General features: G+C 38.0%; 1 long non-coding RNA gene across 1 annotated transcript in view; it reads left to right on the top strand.

Annotated features, from left to right (window-relative positions):
- LOC309831398 overlaps positions 1–13,604 on the top strand; it is a 115,131-nt gene extending 101,527 nt beyond the window's left edge. Inside the window, exon 5 of the long non-coding RNA XR_014297582.1 lies at positions 11,177–13,604. This is a non-coding gene — a long non-coding RNA (uncharacterized lncRNA). The remainder of the gene's footprint in view (positions 1–11,176) is intronic.
- The last annotated feature ends 1,802 nt before the right edge of the window (positions 13,605–15,406 follow it).

Here is a 15,406-nt window from a genome sequence, read left to right on the forward strand (position 1 = left end):
ACTTTGTTATAAAGCAGAAACTAACACACCATTGTAAAGCAATTATACTCCAATAAAGATGTTTAAAAAAAAAAGAAACATATGGAGAGAGGGGAAGAAAAGGGAGATGAAGAAGTCCTTGTTCTCAAGAAACACATGATGTATATAACTGTCTGGATTTGATGCCCTATATTCTGATATATATAGTAAAATGTGACATTATTTTTTAAAGTCTCTGTCTTTCAGATATTCTTCCAATTTCATAAATCAGTTTAAAGTAAGTGCTTAGATAATCTTTGGCTGACAAATTTCAGTGATTAATTTATCCCTGCCATTATCACTTGCATTGGTGTTGTTTACTATGTAGTTATTCAAATGGAAATATAATCATAAACAATAGGAAAACCAGAATAAAATGTTATATAGAGTTTCTTTTTAAGGGCTTAACTTATGCTGAGGAAACCAGAAAGTTGAGTGTCATCTATTGGTATTGTTGATAATCCTGATTCTGTCCCTACTTGAGGAAATAAAACATAGAGTATCTGATTGATTTCATGAAAGATTAAGCACAACCCAAGCACTGACCAGGACATTGATCAGGCTTGAAGGGAATTTATTCAACTGTGTAAAATAATAAAGGAGCTAGGAAATATGTAAAATTAATGATTTTTTATGTAGGCTTCCTTAGAAATACAGAAATCTATTACTGAAAAAAATATGATTATGACTTGCAAATTCTTTACAGGAGGAAAGCAATTTGAAACAGAGTCCTTCTTTTAGGACTGCAGATATTCCGACTCAGAAACAAAACTGAAACTTTAGCAAAATATTATTTGAGGAAATTTTCTCCCTTCTTCACTAGAGCCCTTTCCACACATTAAAACTATGAAGGATCATTTCTAATAATCTGGGAAACTTACATAATATTCTGTTGGTTTTGTTTTTGTTTTTTTTGCGGTACGCGGGCCTCTCACTGTCGTGGCCTCTCCCGTTGCGGAGCAACAGGCTCCGGACGCGCAGGCTCAGCGGCCATGGCTCACGGGCCCAGCCGCTCCGCGGCCTGTGGGATCTTCCCGGACCGGGGCACGAACCCGTGTCCCCTGCATCGGCAGGCGGATTCTCAACCACTGCACCACCAGGGAAGCCCAGTTACATAGTATTCTTACATCTTTTTTAAAGTATGGACTCATGGTACTTTAGATGCCTCGTGAAGTGATGTGTTCCTGTACTGGAGATGTTCCTACAAAGGCCAGAGCTCCAGGTAGCACAAGCATCATATGGGAGGCTCACAAGCTGGGCTGCAAATTAGGGCAGAAGGATCTTCAAGGTAATTTTTATCATTAAAAAACTTATTATTTCATACTTTCTAATTTCTCAGTATTTTTGATCCAGCATGTACCTCATAATATTTTTGAAAATAGAAAGCAATCAGACTTAGTAACTATAACATGGATGAAGCTATCAAACACTGTTTAGTGAAAGGAGCCAGACAAAAAGGAATGAATACTGTATGATTCCATTTATATGAAGCCCAAACTGGGCAAAACTAATCTAAACTGTTAGCAATTGCAAAGTGGTTGCTTGAGGTGGAAATTTACTGGAATGGGCCACATGGGAATGTTTTATAGGGTACTGGGAATGTTCTATAACTTGTTTTGGGTGGTGGTTACACAGGTGGATACAGCTGTCCAATTGTCTTCAAACTGGAAACAAATTCCCTACATTTTATTGTACGTAAATTATGCCTAATTCTAAAAAATAAGTGCTCAGAGACTCACCTTAGGGTGAGAGACACACACAGACTGAAAGTAAGGAGATGGAAAAAGATATTTCAGGCAAATGGAAATGACGAGAAAGTGGGGGTAGCAATACTCATATGAGAAAAAGTAGACTTTAAAATAGAGGCCATAAAGAAAAACAAAGAACAGCATTATATAATGATAAAGGGATCAATAGAAGAAGAGGATATTACACTTATTAACATATACACACCCAATATTGGAGCACCTAAATATATCAAGCAAATACTAACAGACATAAAAGGAGAAATTGATAATAATACAATAGTAGTAGGAGACTTTAACACCCCACTGACATCAATGGATAGACTATCTAGATAGAAAATCAGTAAGGCAACAGAGGTCCTAAATAACATAGTAAACCAGTTAGACTAAATTGATATCTACAGGACACTATATCCAAAAAAAACCCAGAACGCACATTCTTTTCAAAGGCACATGGAACATTCTCTAGGTTAGACCACATACTAGGTCACAAACCAAGCCTCAACAAATTTAAGAGGATAGAAATTATTTTGTGCATCTCTTCTGACCATAACAGTATGAAACTAGAAATCAACTACAAAAAGAAAAATGGGGGAAAAAAGAACATATGGAGACTAAACAACATGCTACTAAGAAAAACCAGTGGGTCACTGATGCAATCAAAGAAGAAATCAAAAAATACCTTAAGACAACTTCACAGATGTCTGTGGGAGGCAGCAAAAGCAGTTCTAAGAGAGAAGTTCATAGCGATACAGGCCTTCCTCAAGAAATTAAAAAAAATTGAAATAAACAACCTAACCTACCACCTAAAAGAATTAGAAAATGAAGAAGAAACAAAGCCCAAAGTCAACAGAAGGAAGGAAATAATGAAGGTAAGAAAGGAAGTAATTTAATAGAGATAAAAAACAATAGAAAAGATCAATGAAATCAAGATGTGTTTTTTTGAAAAGGTAAAATTGGCAGACCTCCAGCCAGGCTCACCAAGAAGAAAAGAGAGAGGACCCAAATAAACAAACTAAGAAATCAAAGAGGAGAAATAATAACCAATACCATATAAATACAAAAAATTATAAGAGAATATTATGAACAGTTATATGCCAACAGATTGGACAACCTGGAAGAAATGGACAAGTTTCTAAAAACATACAGCCTGCCAAGACTGAGTCAAAAAGAAACAGATAATTTGAACAAACTGATCAATAGACAGGAAATAGAATATGTAATTTTAAAAACTCTCTGCAGGGCTTCCCTGGTGGCGCAGTGGTTGGGGGTCCACCTGCCAATGCAGGGGACGCGAGTTCATGCCCCGGTCCGGGAGGATCCTGCATGCCACGGGGCAGCTGGGCCCATGGGCCATGGCCGCTGGGCCTGTGCGTCCAGAGCCTGTGCTCCGCAACGGGAGGGGCCACGACAGTGAGAGGCCTGCGTACCACAAAAAAAAAAAACCTCTCTGCAAACAGAAGTCCAGGGCCAGATGGCTTCACTGGGGAATTCTATCTAACATATAAAGAAGAAATTATACCTTGCTTCTCAAACTACTCCAAAAATTTGAAGAGGAGAGACCACTCCAAAATTCATTCTATGAGGTCACCATCACCCTGATACCAAAACCAGACAAAGACACTACAAAAAAAGAAAATTACAAACCTATATCTTTGGTGAATATAGATGCAAAAGTCCTCAACAAAATATTAGCAAACTGAATCCAACAATATATAAAAAGGATCATACACCATGATCAAGTTGGATTTATTCCAGGGTCACAATGATAATTCAACATATGCAAATCAATGTGACACACCACATTAACAAAAGGAAAGACAAAAACCACATGATCATCTCAACAGATGCAGAAAAAGCATTTGACAAAATTCAACACCCATTCATGATAAAATACTCCCACCAAAGTGGGTATAGAGGGAATATATCTCAACATAATAAAAGCTGTGTACAACAAACCCACAGCCAACATAATACTCAACAGTGAAAAGCTTCCTTCTAAATTCAGGAACAAGACAAGTATGCCCACTCTCACCACTTCTAATCATTGGAAGTCTTAGCCACAGCAATCAGACAATAAAAAGAAATAAAAGGTATCCAAATTGGAAGGCAAGTGGTAAAACTCTCACTATTTGCAGATGACATGATACTCTATAAAGAGAACGCTAAAGTCTCCACACAAAAACTAGTAGAACTAATGAATTCAATAAAGTTGCAGGATACAAGATTAATGTACAGAAATCTGTTGCTTTTCTTTAATAATGAACTATCAGAAAGGGAAATTAAGAGAGCAATCCTGAGAAAAAAGAAGAAAGCGGAGGTATAACCCTCCCAGACCTCAGACTATACATATAGCTACAGTAATCAAAACAGCATGGTATTGGCACAAAAACAGACATATAGATCAGGGAAACAGAATAGAGAGTTCAGAAATGAACCCATGCACCTATGGTCAATTAATCTACAACAAGGGAGGTAAGACTATACAATGGAGAAAACACAGTCTCTTCAAGAAATGGTGTTGGGAAAGCTGGGCAGCTACCTGTAAAAATAAATAAACAAAATTAGAACCTTTCATCACACCATGTACAAAATAAACTCAAAATGGATTAAAGACCTAAATGTAAGACATGACACCATGAAACTCCTAGATGAGAACATAGGCAAAATGTTCTTGGACATAAATCACAGCAATATTATCTTAGATCAGTCTCCCAAGACAAAAGAAATAAAAGCAAAAATAAACAAATGAGACAATCAAACTTAAAAGCTTTTGCACAGCAAAGGAAACCACCAATAAAATGAAAAGACATTATACAGAATGGGAGAAAGTATTTGAAAAAAATACAAATAACAAGGGGGTAATATCCAAAATATAAAAACATCTCATACAAATCAATGTCAAAAAAACAAACAACCTGATCATAAAATGGGCAGAAAACGTAAATAACATATCTCCAAAGAAGACATACAGATGACCAACAGGCACATGAAAAGATGCTCAACACTGCTAATTATTAGAGAAATGCAAATCAAAACCACAATGAGGTATCACGTCACACCTGTCAGAATGGCTGTCTACAAAAATTCTACAAATAATAAATGCTAGAGAGGGTGTGGAGAAAAGGGAACCCTTGTACACTGCCACTGAGAATGAAAACTGGTACAGCTGCTATGGAAAACAGTATGGAGGTTCCTTAAAAAACTAAAAATAGAGCTACAATATGATCCAGCAATTCCACTCCGGGGTATATATCTGGAAAAAAATGAAAACTCTTAATTTGAAAAGATGCATGCACCCCAATGTTCATAGCAGCACTATTTATAGTATCAAAGACACGGAGGCAGCCCAAGTGCCCATGAACAGATGAATGGATAGAGAAGATGTGGTATATGTATATACAATGGAATATTACTCAGCCAGAAAAAAGAATGAAATTTGCCATTTGCAGCAACATGGATGGACTCAGAGAACATTATGCTTAGTGAAATAATTCAGACAGAGAAAGACAAATACTATGTGATATCACTTATAATTATACAAATGAATGTATATAAAAAACAGAAACAGACTGACAGACATAGAAAACAAACTTACGGTTGCCAAGGTGGAAAGGGAGTGAGAGGGACAAATTAGGAGTATGGAATTAACAGATACAAACTATTATACATAAAATAGATAAGCAATAAAGATTTACTGTATAGCACAGGAAATTATACTCAGTATCTTATAATAACCTATAATGGAATATAATATGCAAAAAAAAAAAAGCTGAATCACTATGTCGTACAGCTGAAACTAACACAATATTGTAAATCAACTATACTTCAAATTAAAAAAAATATGCTCATAAAAAATCATCAATCTTAAAACATCTTTAAAATATTTTATCTCATGTTAACATACAGCATAGGATCAAAGCAGGTTAAACATAACACATAAATGCCTATTTTCTAAAATTCTAAGAAGTTATTTGCTAAAATTATTTTTTTTCTTATATCCAAAATCCAGGAACATGTAACTGCTGACTGCCCACTGATATATTATAAATACAAAAAAATTAAGGGAGGGTTTATTTTTTGGTATCTAGCTTTGTATCAGCTTGCGTACTCAGGAGATATTTTTTATGCTGTGAGAATCACCTGTTTTTACTTTGAAGGAATCTGTCTTGTCAGTTTGCAAATCCTAAGTGTGAACATAAGCAAAATACTGGTTCCTCCCTGACAGGCCCAGTGTCAATCCAGGGCAGAGAGTTTCTTTGTTACACGTATTTTTGTAACAAGAAAAGAGTAACAGCCAAAGAGGAATAGGCCTTGAGGTAATGGGACAGAGTTTTTCAGGTGCTTCCTAATCCAGAATGTATCCTAATTCCATCCAGAATCAAAGAGGTACAGGAAACTCCTCCTGACACAGTGCAGATGAAAGATCATTTCACAGAGCACAGGGGAGAGGGTGATGGGATGCTCATAACGCCTGCACTGGATCCATTGCCTGTACTCAGTGATAGTAACTGGGCCCCAAAATAAAAACGACAAAACTGCAGAGCAGAACCCTGTGTATTTGTGGTAGAAGGCCTATTCTTTAAACCCTGAACATGAAGAAATTGCAGTCCAAGAGACTTTCTGTACAATCAGAAACAATTCTGCTACCAGATGGAGCACAGAATGGACCGGAGTGGGATACACAGGTGCACAGCACATATAGAAGACCCAAAGGTGGGACAATCGAAGAATGCAAAGGTATAAATTAGGGCAGACAGGAAATTTGCTTCTAAGAACTTTACCCTAGGTTTTCATAGACCAATTGGTCATTAACACCAGACTAACACCATAGTTTACACCTGAAGATTATTTGTTACTATACATAATTTATTCCATAGGTGGAACATCATTCTCTTGCTTTATTATTTTCTTATCCTTGTAATATGCCTTGAACTAATATAACCACTATAGCAACAATCAGGAAGATGACCTGCTTTGATAGTAATTTGCATTTACTATTTTGGAGCCCCGAGTCAGAATCCCTTAAATGAGAATATAGGACAAAATCAGACCATGTGAGGCTCTGTTAGTAGCAGTATGTTTGTTCAATATGTTTTTAACTTTCTGAGCAGAGGCATAAGGATACTGAAAGGTAAGTTCCTAAACATTTCCACCAGCAGATTTTTGACCATTTTTATATTCTTACCTTTGTCAATAAAGTAAACATACTTCATAAATGCATGATTGTCATTTTCCTAACACCTAATGTTGTTTTGCCAAATATACATCTATAAATGACTGTTTATATTAGCCCTTAAGTATATGTAAAGACTCATACAGGACTACCTGTCTTTCCAAGTAGAGGCTAACAGTCTTGAATTAAATCAGGACAGTGTAAACAGGATGGCATATAAAGTGTGAGCCAATATACGGAGGACAAAATATGTATGAAGGATAACTGATTAATAAAACATGGCTGGCCTTGATTTCGTTTATAAGAAACTTAAGACATTTATCAACATCTGTCTGAACCCAGCTCCAGTCTCTTAGACTCTGTTGTGGATAAGCTGATTAATAAAAGATGATGCCTTAGGAAGGAAGCTTAGATCTTTGTAAGCAATGACAAAGGAAAAGGCAAGGCTGAATCTACATATGAAAGGAAACTGTGAAAGTAAACTAGTTTACCACTAAATGCCTGGCTGCCACTTCCCTATAACATTTCATTTCCCTCACATTGTCTCAAGTCTGGAGAAATAGGAAGGAATTTCAAAAATTAAGTGTGGAATTAATTTACAAGACAGATTATAGGTTTTTTGTGCTTTTTTTTTTTTTTAACTCTGAAATATAATCTGGTTCCCTTGTGGCTTCCCCCTCTTGGTGTTCTTAACTTTGCAGCTTTCCATGTTTGTTTTTCATTTGTATACTTGATCTTTTAGGCTTTCCTTTCCTCTTGGCTAGAATAAAGCACCAGGACTGAACAAGTGCCTCCCTTTACCAGCTGGCAGACTGTTGCCCAATAAATGTTGCCCTTAGGAAACCATCAGTGCCCTGTGTTCCATCTTCCAGCTAGCCATTCCTCGAATCATCTCCTATCCAGCACATTTAATTCACATCTGGTCACTTTGGGATTTCTTCATTCAACATCCATGACCCCAGACTTGGAGGTCAAACAGAGTAGTAAATGCAGTAGTGCCTGGAAATAAACATCTCTGCCAAAACATCGCATTATCTCCTAAATGTCCAGGAAAAATCACTACATAACACAGAGAAGGAAGGGGTCTAAAATTTTAGAAGAAGGTACCGTGGGTTACAGAGGGAATTAGAATCATCACATTTTTTAATGCTCTCTATGAAAATAAATGCCTTCCTCAATACTTAAGGAAGCACAAAAAGTAAAGTTACATGATCAGCACATTTCATTAATAATGCTCAAATAATAAACTTGAAAAAATTATAAACTCTTTTGATCTCACGTCGTTACAGGACATCAAAGCACTGGTTGCTCTGACAGCAGACTTCAATGTCTGAAACTCAGTTTTATGGCTGTGTCTAGAGTCTAGGTTGGATATTCAGAGTCCAAACAGATAACCTGAAGACGAAAAGTGGAGGAGATGGGGGTTAATGCTGAGGGTGGGTCCACTGAAGACTTGGTGGTCATACATCACCTGGGCCATTTATATTCACCTACCTAACTGGATAGTCTCACAATTACAACTCTTCTTTGCGCTGTATAAAATTACTTGGGTCAAAGTAACTGTATATCAGTAAAAACAGAAGCAAAGGACTGGAAGAACACAAAGAAAAATATTCTGATCTACTCTTAGAAACAGAGGTCTGAGAACATCTTGATGTTCTGCTGATCAGGTTGTAGGACTTATCCCCCAACACCAAAGACTCTAATTTATATATACAGCTTTCACTTATATATAAATTTAAAAGACATGAAGAAGAAGCAGCCAAAAATCTCACCAGGGGGATTATAGGAATCACTGTTGCAAAACTGATTTATAAATCAATCTAAGGAGTCAAACAACCCCAGCGCAAGAGGAGGGCCGGAAGCCTGGCTGCCAGTGTCCGCTGTGGGGAGGTTTTGCTATTTTTGATATCCTTATTCCCTGGTTAACTGCAAGTTGTCCAAGAATTATTTTTCTAAGACTGTTTTTGTAATCTAAAACAGTCCTTCACACAAATCAGTAACTTGCCATGCCAATCCTGAGAACATGATAAATGTTAAACAAAACTAAATAAATGATTTGTTTAGCCATTTAAGTACGTGTGTATATGCATGTGTATGCATTTGTATATGTGTATACAGTCCATATGTATATATGTGCATGTATATATACTCATATATTTGAGAGAGAAACTACAATGATACTTCACCTGTATGTTACCTGAAATTAACAGTGTTCTGTGACAGCTGTGAAGGAGCCTGTATACTTTTGCGTTTTCTTTTGGAGGGGTGTGTGTGTGTTCTTGTTTGAGCAGTTGCTGACAGGAGCTGGGGAACTGAGACTGATAAAGCTGCAGGAGGGCTGTGCAGGCATAACCTTTACTTCAAGCAGGAAAACCACCATAAAAAAAAAGAAATTGGGCCGGGCTGGGCAAAGCTGGAAGCAGGACTGTCCGGGAATGTCAGACATGTGGTATTATTTAAGGCTGAATCCCCCAGGGCTGGGAACGGTACTGCTGTTGGGATATTGTGCTCTGCAGCGATCGCCCTGGTGGGGAATGGGGTCGGAGCTGAGACCGCACTCTTGTGGGTGAGAGGTCAGATTTCCCCTGAAGGGAGGGGTGTTTGCGCTCCCAGGCATCGTGGGAAGAGTCGGATCCTGGGTCAGGAAATAGGGACTCAGAAAAGTCTTAAACAGCATATTCCTTGCAGACCGAGATGGGTCCCCTCTGTGTCTGTCAGTGTTGTTCATGCTGGGTCAGAAGCAATAGTGAACATTCTGTGATTCTGACGGATGCTCAATTCCAGGGCTCCTGCCCACAAACTGCACACGGTGAACACCTAAGTCACTTGCTGCTTTGCTTATTCCTGAAGGTCTGTGAGAGGTCCTGCAGCATGTCTGGCTTCCTCAAGGTATCTAGGGGGTAGTGGGTGGACAAGCATTAACTTGGGTTGACTTGGGTTCAAGTTCTCCAGAAACCACTTATTTGCATTTCTTCACCAAACCACTACTGTGCCCTCCGTCTGTTCATTGGTAAAAGGGAAAAAATAATAACTTGTCTTTTCTATTTTCCAAGGATCTGATGAGGATGAAATAAAAGAAAGAATGTGAAAGTGATCCATAAACCATGACGCATTATTTATTCCCATACACTCCTGCCTCAGGCCCTTTGCACTAGCGGTTTCTCTGCCTGGAATCCTCTTATATCCTAATGGTTGTACCCTTCCTTTCTTCAAGTGTCTTCCAACTGTCATTTCATCAGAGAGCACTTCTCTGGCTGCTTTGTATAAAATAGTGATCTTCCTGACTCCACTGCTTTTGACACTTGTCCTAACCCTGCTTTATTTTTCTCCAGAGCCCTTGCCACCATCTGACATATATTTTTGTATATTCTTCAATTGACTCCATAAAGAGGAAGATTTTGGGCTGTTTATTCACTGCTATCTCCCTAGGGTCTAGAACAGTGCCTGACACATAGTAAGCACTTAATAAATATTGTTGAATGAATGAATGAAATGATTCATTGCAAGATATTATTAGAGTTGCCCAAGTCTCCACAATATAAATATACCCCAAAGTTACAGAGGAATCATTTCCCATCACTCTTGTCCAAATGCTGTTGCATTGTACAAACTACTGAGAGGCCTGGGATGAAACTCAGAATTGTCTCCAAGCTCTTAGATATTTTTCCTGGCCTGGCTCATTTTGAAGTATGACTGTGAAAGCCTCAAATTTATGTGTGGCTTTTTCCTCTTTTTTTTTTTTTTTTTTTTTTTGTGGTACGCGGGCCTCTCACTGTTGTGGCCTCTCCCGTTGCGGAGCACAGGCTCTGGACGCGCAGGCTCAGCGGCCATGGCTCATGGGCCTAGCCGCTCCGCGGCATGTGGGATCTTCCCGGACCAGGGCACGAACCCGTATCCCCTGCATCGGCAGGCGGACTCTCAACCACTGCACCACCAGGGAAGCCCCATAATTTACTTTTTATTTGCATGTATTGTTTGTTGTCTGACTCCCTCCTGCTAGAACAATAGCTCCATGAGAGTAGAGATTGCCTTTTTTTTTTTTTTTCAAGGGCAGGACTAGGCCCAGAGAAAGTGGTCAATAAATAGTGTTGAAGAAACAAATTGACTTTAAAGATGAGTGAGGTGATTTGCATATTGCTGGCTTTCCTTGTCCTGACTAGTAATTGTAGGCTTTCTGAAATCCTAATTCTTTGTAAAATGTATGGCATCTAATTTGCTTCTCTTTCCTTCACAGAAACATGATGCTACTGAATAATACTTCAATTCCAGGAGCATGAACTGAAAACCTCCTAGGCATCAGGCAGTCCTACATAGTCCCTGACTTTAAGAACACAGACAGAAATGTAAGCAAATAAATTATAATTCAGTATCATAACAACAATAGTGGAAGCATACTCAAAGTAAAGAGACAGCCCAGGGGGAAGAGATCTGGAATCTTCACGTGGGATGGGAGAAGGTTTTCAAGGAAGCCTTCCCAGAAGAGGTGCTATTAGAGCTGAACAGGGGTTTCTCAAGATGAATCAGACTTGGAAATAGACAAGCAAAGTAAGGAAAGTCATTCCAGGCAGAGGGAACAGCATGAATGAAGCCATCAAGCAGTGTGGTACCTATGGGGATCTATAAGTTCAGTATTGCTGTTCCATAGAATGCAAGGTAATTGGTTCCTTTGGGGAAAATAATAACGATAGCCTATACACAGGGTGCTTTCCACATGCCAGGCAGTGTTCTAAGTCTTTATACATTAGCACGTTCAATCTTCCCAGCAACCCTGGAACATAGGCACTATTATTATTCCTATTTTGTAGATGGAAAAACTGAGGCACAGAGAGATTACTATATAAGATGATAATACTGCACAGGTTCTAAGGAAATAGTATATATTTTTTCTTTTTATTAAATCATTTTTTGTTTTCTTTTTTTTTTGAATTTTATTTTTTTTATACAGCAGGTTCTTATTAGTTACCCATTTTATACGTATTAGTGTATATATGTCAATCCCAATCTCCCCATTTTTTGTTTTCTTAAAGCAACTATTTTAAAAAGTCTGGTCTAGCTGTCCAGGACTGATATACTCAGAGGAGAGCAAGAAAGAGTAATTGGTGATTAAAGGAAGAGAGAGGTTTTTTTAAAAAAAATCTTTGAAAATAGTGTCATTTAAAGTAAAACAATTGTGGTAGTGGTGTTGTCTTAGTTCCTTAAGGATTTTTAGTGCACATAAATAGAAAGGATAAATATTTCTTATGTGATTAGTAAGCAAAAAAGAGTATGAAAAGTGGAAATAAGTATGTATGCTTTTTAATACTTTACAGAAAGTTATATTAAAACTTTATAAAGGCCCACTGGATATTTATTTTCCCTCCTCCAGTAACAGTCTTAAATAAATATAATTACTTTTGGACAATAAAGTGCTTCAACGTCGTATACTGAAAACCAATAAAAAATACCAGTCACTTGGAAGAGGTCCTGTTTGGAGGCTGACCTGGCCCTTACACAGCAGAGTCAGAAGGTGAAAGGTTAAAAGTGCATACTTGATCTTAGACTGAACATAAAGTGTAAACTCCGGGTTTGTTTTTTTTTTAAGCCAAAAGTAGTTTTATTTCCTTCTCTCTTTTTTTTTTTTAAAGTTAATTAGCCACTAATGTGGACAGTCTTAAGGATCTAAGTCAATTAGGACACTTCGTACGTAACTTTTCCAAGCTGAAGCCGCATGCCCTTTGCATTTATAGCTGATGTACTCTGGATAAAATCTCTTCGCAAGGAACAATAAAAGGCTGAATGATGGAGACCATGAGCTTAGGGTTGATGTCATAAAGAAGTTCTCAATATTTTGGCACTTCCCTTCTGATGTGAAGTGTGTTATTCTCATTTGGCAGGCGGTGGCCAAGTGGAATAAGAAAGCGCGTGCTAAGCCACCGCAGCTCTAAAGTGACAGCAAAAGGCATCTGCTGCATTTCCCATTTGGATTCTGCAGCCCCTTTGATTCACACCCAGTTTTTTCAGATTAGATCTCTGCCATTTTACTTATATATGTCACTACCACATTCAATTCACACATTATAACCTGCCACACGGCATAGCTTTTCTTATCCTTATAGATACAAATGACAGTATTTGACCGTTTTATCTTCAGAATTATTTAGTATCTCCCAACAGTCTGGATCATTTCTTTTCTTATACTTTGTTGAAGTATGATTGACATGAAAAGTTGTACAAATGAACTTATTTACAAAACAGAAATAGAGCCATAGATGTACAAAATAAACTTATGGTTACCAAGGGGGAAGTGGGGGGGAGGGATAAATTGGGAGATTGGGATTGACATATATACACTACTGTATATAAAATAGATAACTAATAAGAACCTACTGTATAGCAGGGTGAACTCTACTCAGTACTCTGTAATGACCTATATGGGAAAAGAATCTAAAAAAGAGTGGGTATATGTTTATGTATAACTGATTCACTTAGCTGTGAATCAGTTGTGTGTTAACAAAATCAGCTGTTGTGTTAGCAGAAACTAATACAACACTGTAAATCAACTATACTCCAATAAAAATTAATTTAAAAAATAAATAAAATAACCTATGTGGTATTCTAACTCTCCAAAAAAAATAAGTTATACATACTTAATGTGTACAACCTGATGAGTTTGGAAATAAGTATACACCCATGAAACCAGCACCACAATCTATGCTATACATGTCACCTCCAAAAGTTTACTCCTGTCCTCTTTATTAATTATTATTATTTAGTGATAAGACAATTAACATAAGATCTACTCTCTTAGCAAATTTTCTAGTATACAATATGGTACTGTTATACTATATTGTATATGTATATGTATACACTCTGTGCTGTGCAGTAGATCTCTAGGACCTTATTCATCTTGTATAACTGAAACTTGCTGCTTTTTGACTAATACCTCCTCTCTCTGCTCTCCCAACCCCTGGTAACCACAAGATCTTTTCATAATGAGTGCTTGCTGCTCTATTTTTAATACTACCAACATTTCCATTTAAAGGGGGAGACAAGCTTCTCTTATAGCACAGAGTCCTACATTTCTAAGTTTAATTTATATTTAGGAATATAGATTTACATATACATGTGTATTTTGAGAGCTATTTCAGAGGAAGAGTTGACAAGTCTTAATGACTAATTGGACATGGGAGGTGAGGGAAAGGGAGAATTCGAAAACAGTCCTGAGGTTTCTGGCTTGAGCAAATCTGTGAATGGTGATGCCTTTCAATGCCCAAATGGACCAGGGCCCATTTGAATACACTGGGCTTGAGATGTCTGTGGGATGTCCAGGTGGAAAGGGCCAGTGGGTGGTTGGATGTTTGGCTTTGAAGCTCAGGATGGGTTTGGGCTGAAGATAAGGCACAGGGGTCGTCAGCATCAAGGAGGCAATGGAAGACAAAGATGTAGGTGAGCTCATCAATCAGAACAAGTAGAATTTGAAGAGAAGACAACATCCTAAGGAAGCCCAATGTTTGAGGAGCTCTAGTGGAAGAGAAGTCACAGATGGACTGAGAAGGAACATCCAGAGGGGACAAGAGGAAAATAAGGAGAGTACAGGGCCCTAGAAGCAAAAGAAAGGCCACAGCTGAAGGAGCCAAGGGGGCTCAACAGCCACGGGGTCACAAAAGATCATAACTGCAAAGTCACCTTTGGATTTAGCAATGATGACATCAGCGACCTTGATAGGATCACTTGCAGTTGATAAGTTGGGGATCATCCCATTATAATAATAGAAACAATCATCTTAAATTAATGACATGGATCTTTAGAAATTTGCAAAGAACATTACACGCCTCATTTCATGCTCATAATACTCTTGTTAATTAGATGTGACTGCTTCCATTACATAAATGAAGGGAGAATTAGAAAGTCAAGTAATTATATAATAATAAAACAATAATAGTAATAAAAATGGTCTTTCTAAAACATTTACCGTGTGCAAAACATTGTACTAAACATTTACTTTGCATAAAAAGATTGCAATGTAGATTTTATTAACTCAATTTAAGGAAGGTCCAGAGAAGTGGGGTAACTTTTCCAGGCTCACACAGCTAGGAAATGGCAGAATGGGGCTTTGAACTCAGAGCTGTGGGGTGCTGAAGTACAAATTCTTTGCACTATTAAAGACTGCCTCACCAGATGTTCAGGTTTTCAGGCAAATATCACTTTAAAATTTTTTCTTGAGGGCTCCCCTGGTGGCGCAGTGGTTGAGAGTCCACCTGCCAATGCAGGGGACATGGGTTCGTGCCCCGGTCCGGGAAGATCCCACATGCCGCAGAGCAGCTGGGCCCGTGAGCCATGGCCGCTGAGCCTGTGCGTCCGGAGCCTGTGCTCCGCAACGGGAGAGGCCACAACAGTGAGAGGCCCGCATACCGCAAAAAAAAAAAAAAAAAAAAAATTTTCTTGAACATCGATATGTATTCTTGAAAACACTGACAGAAATCCA

Source organism: Grampus griseus (genome assembly GCF_964374135.1).
Source record: "Grampus griseus genome assembly, chromosome: 13".
NCBI lineage: Eukaryota > Metazoa > Chordata > Mammalia > Artiodactyla > Delphinidae > Grampus > Grampus griseus.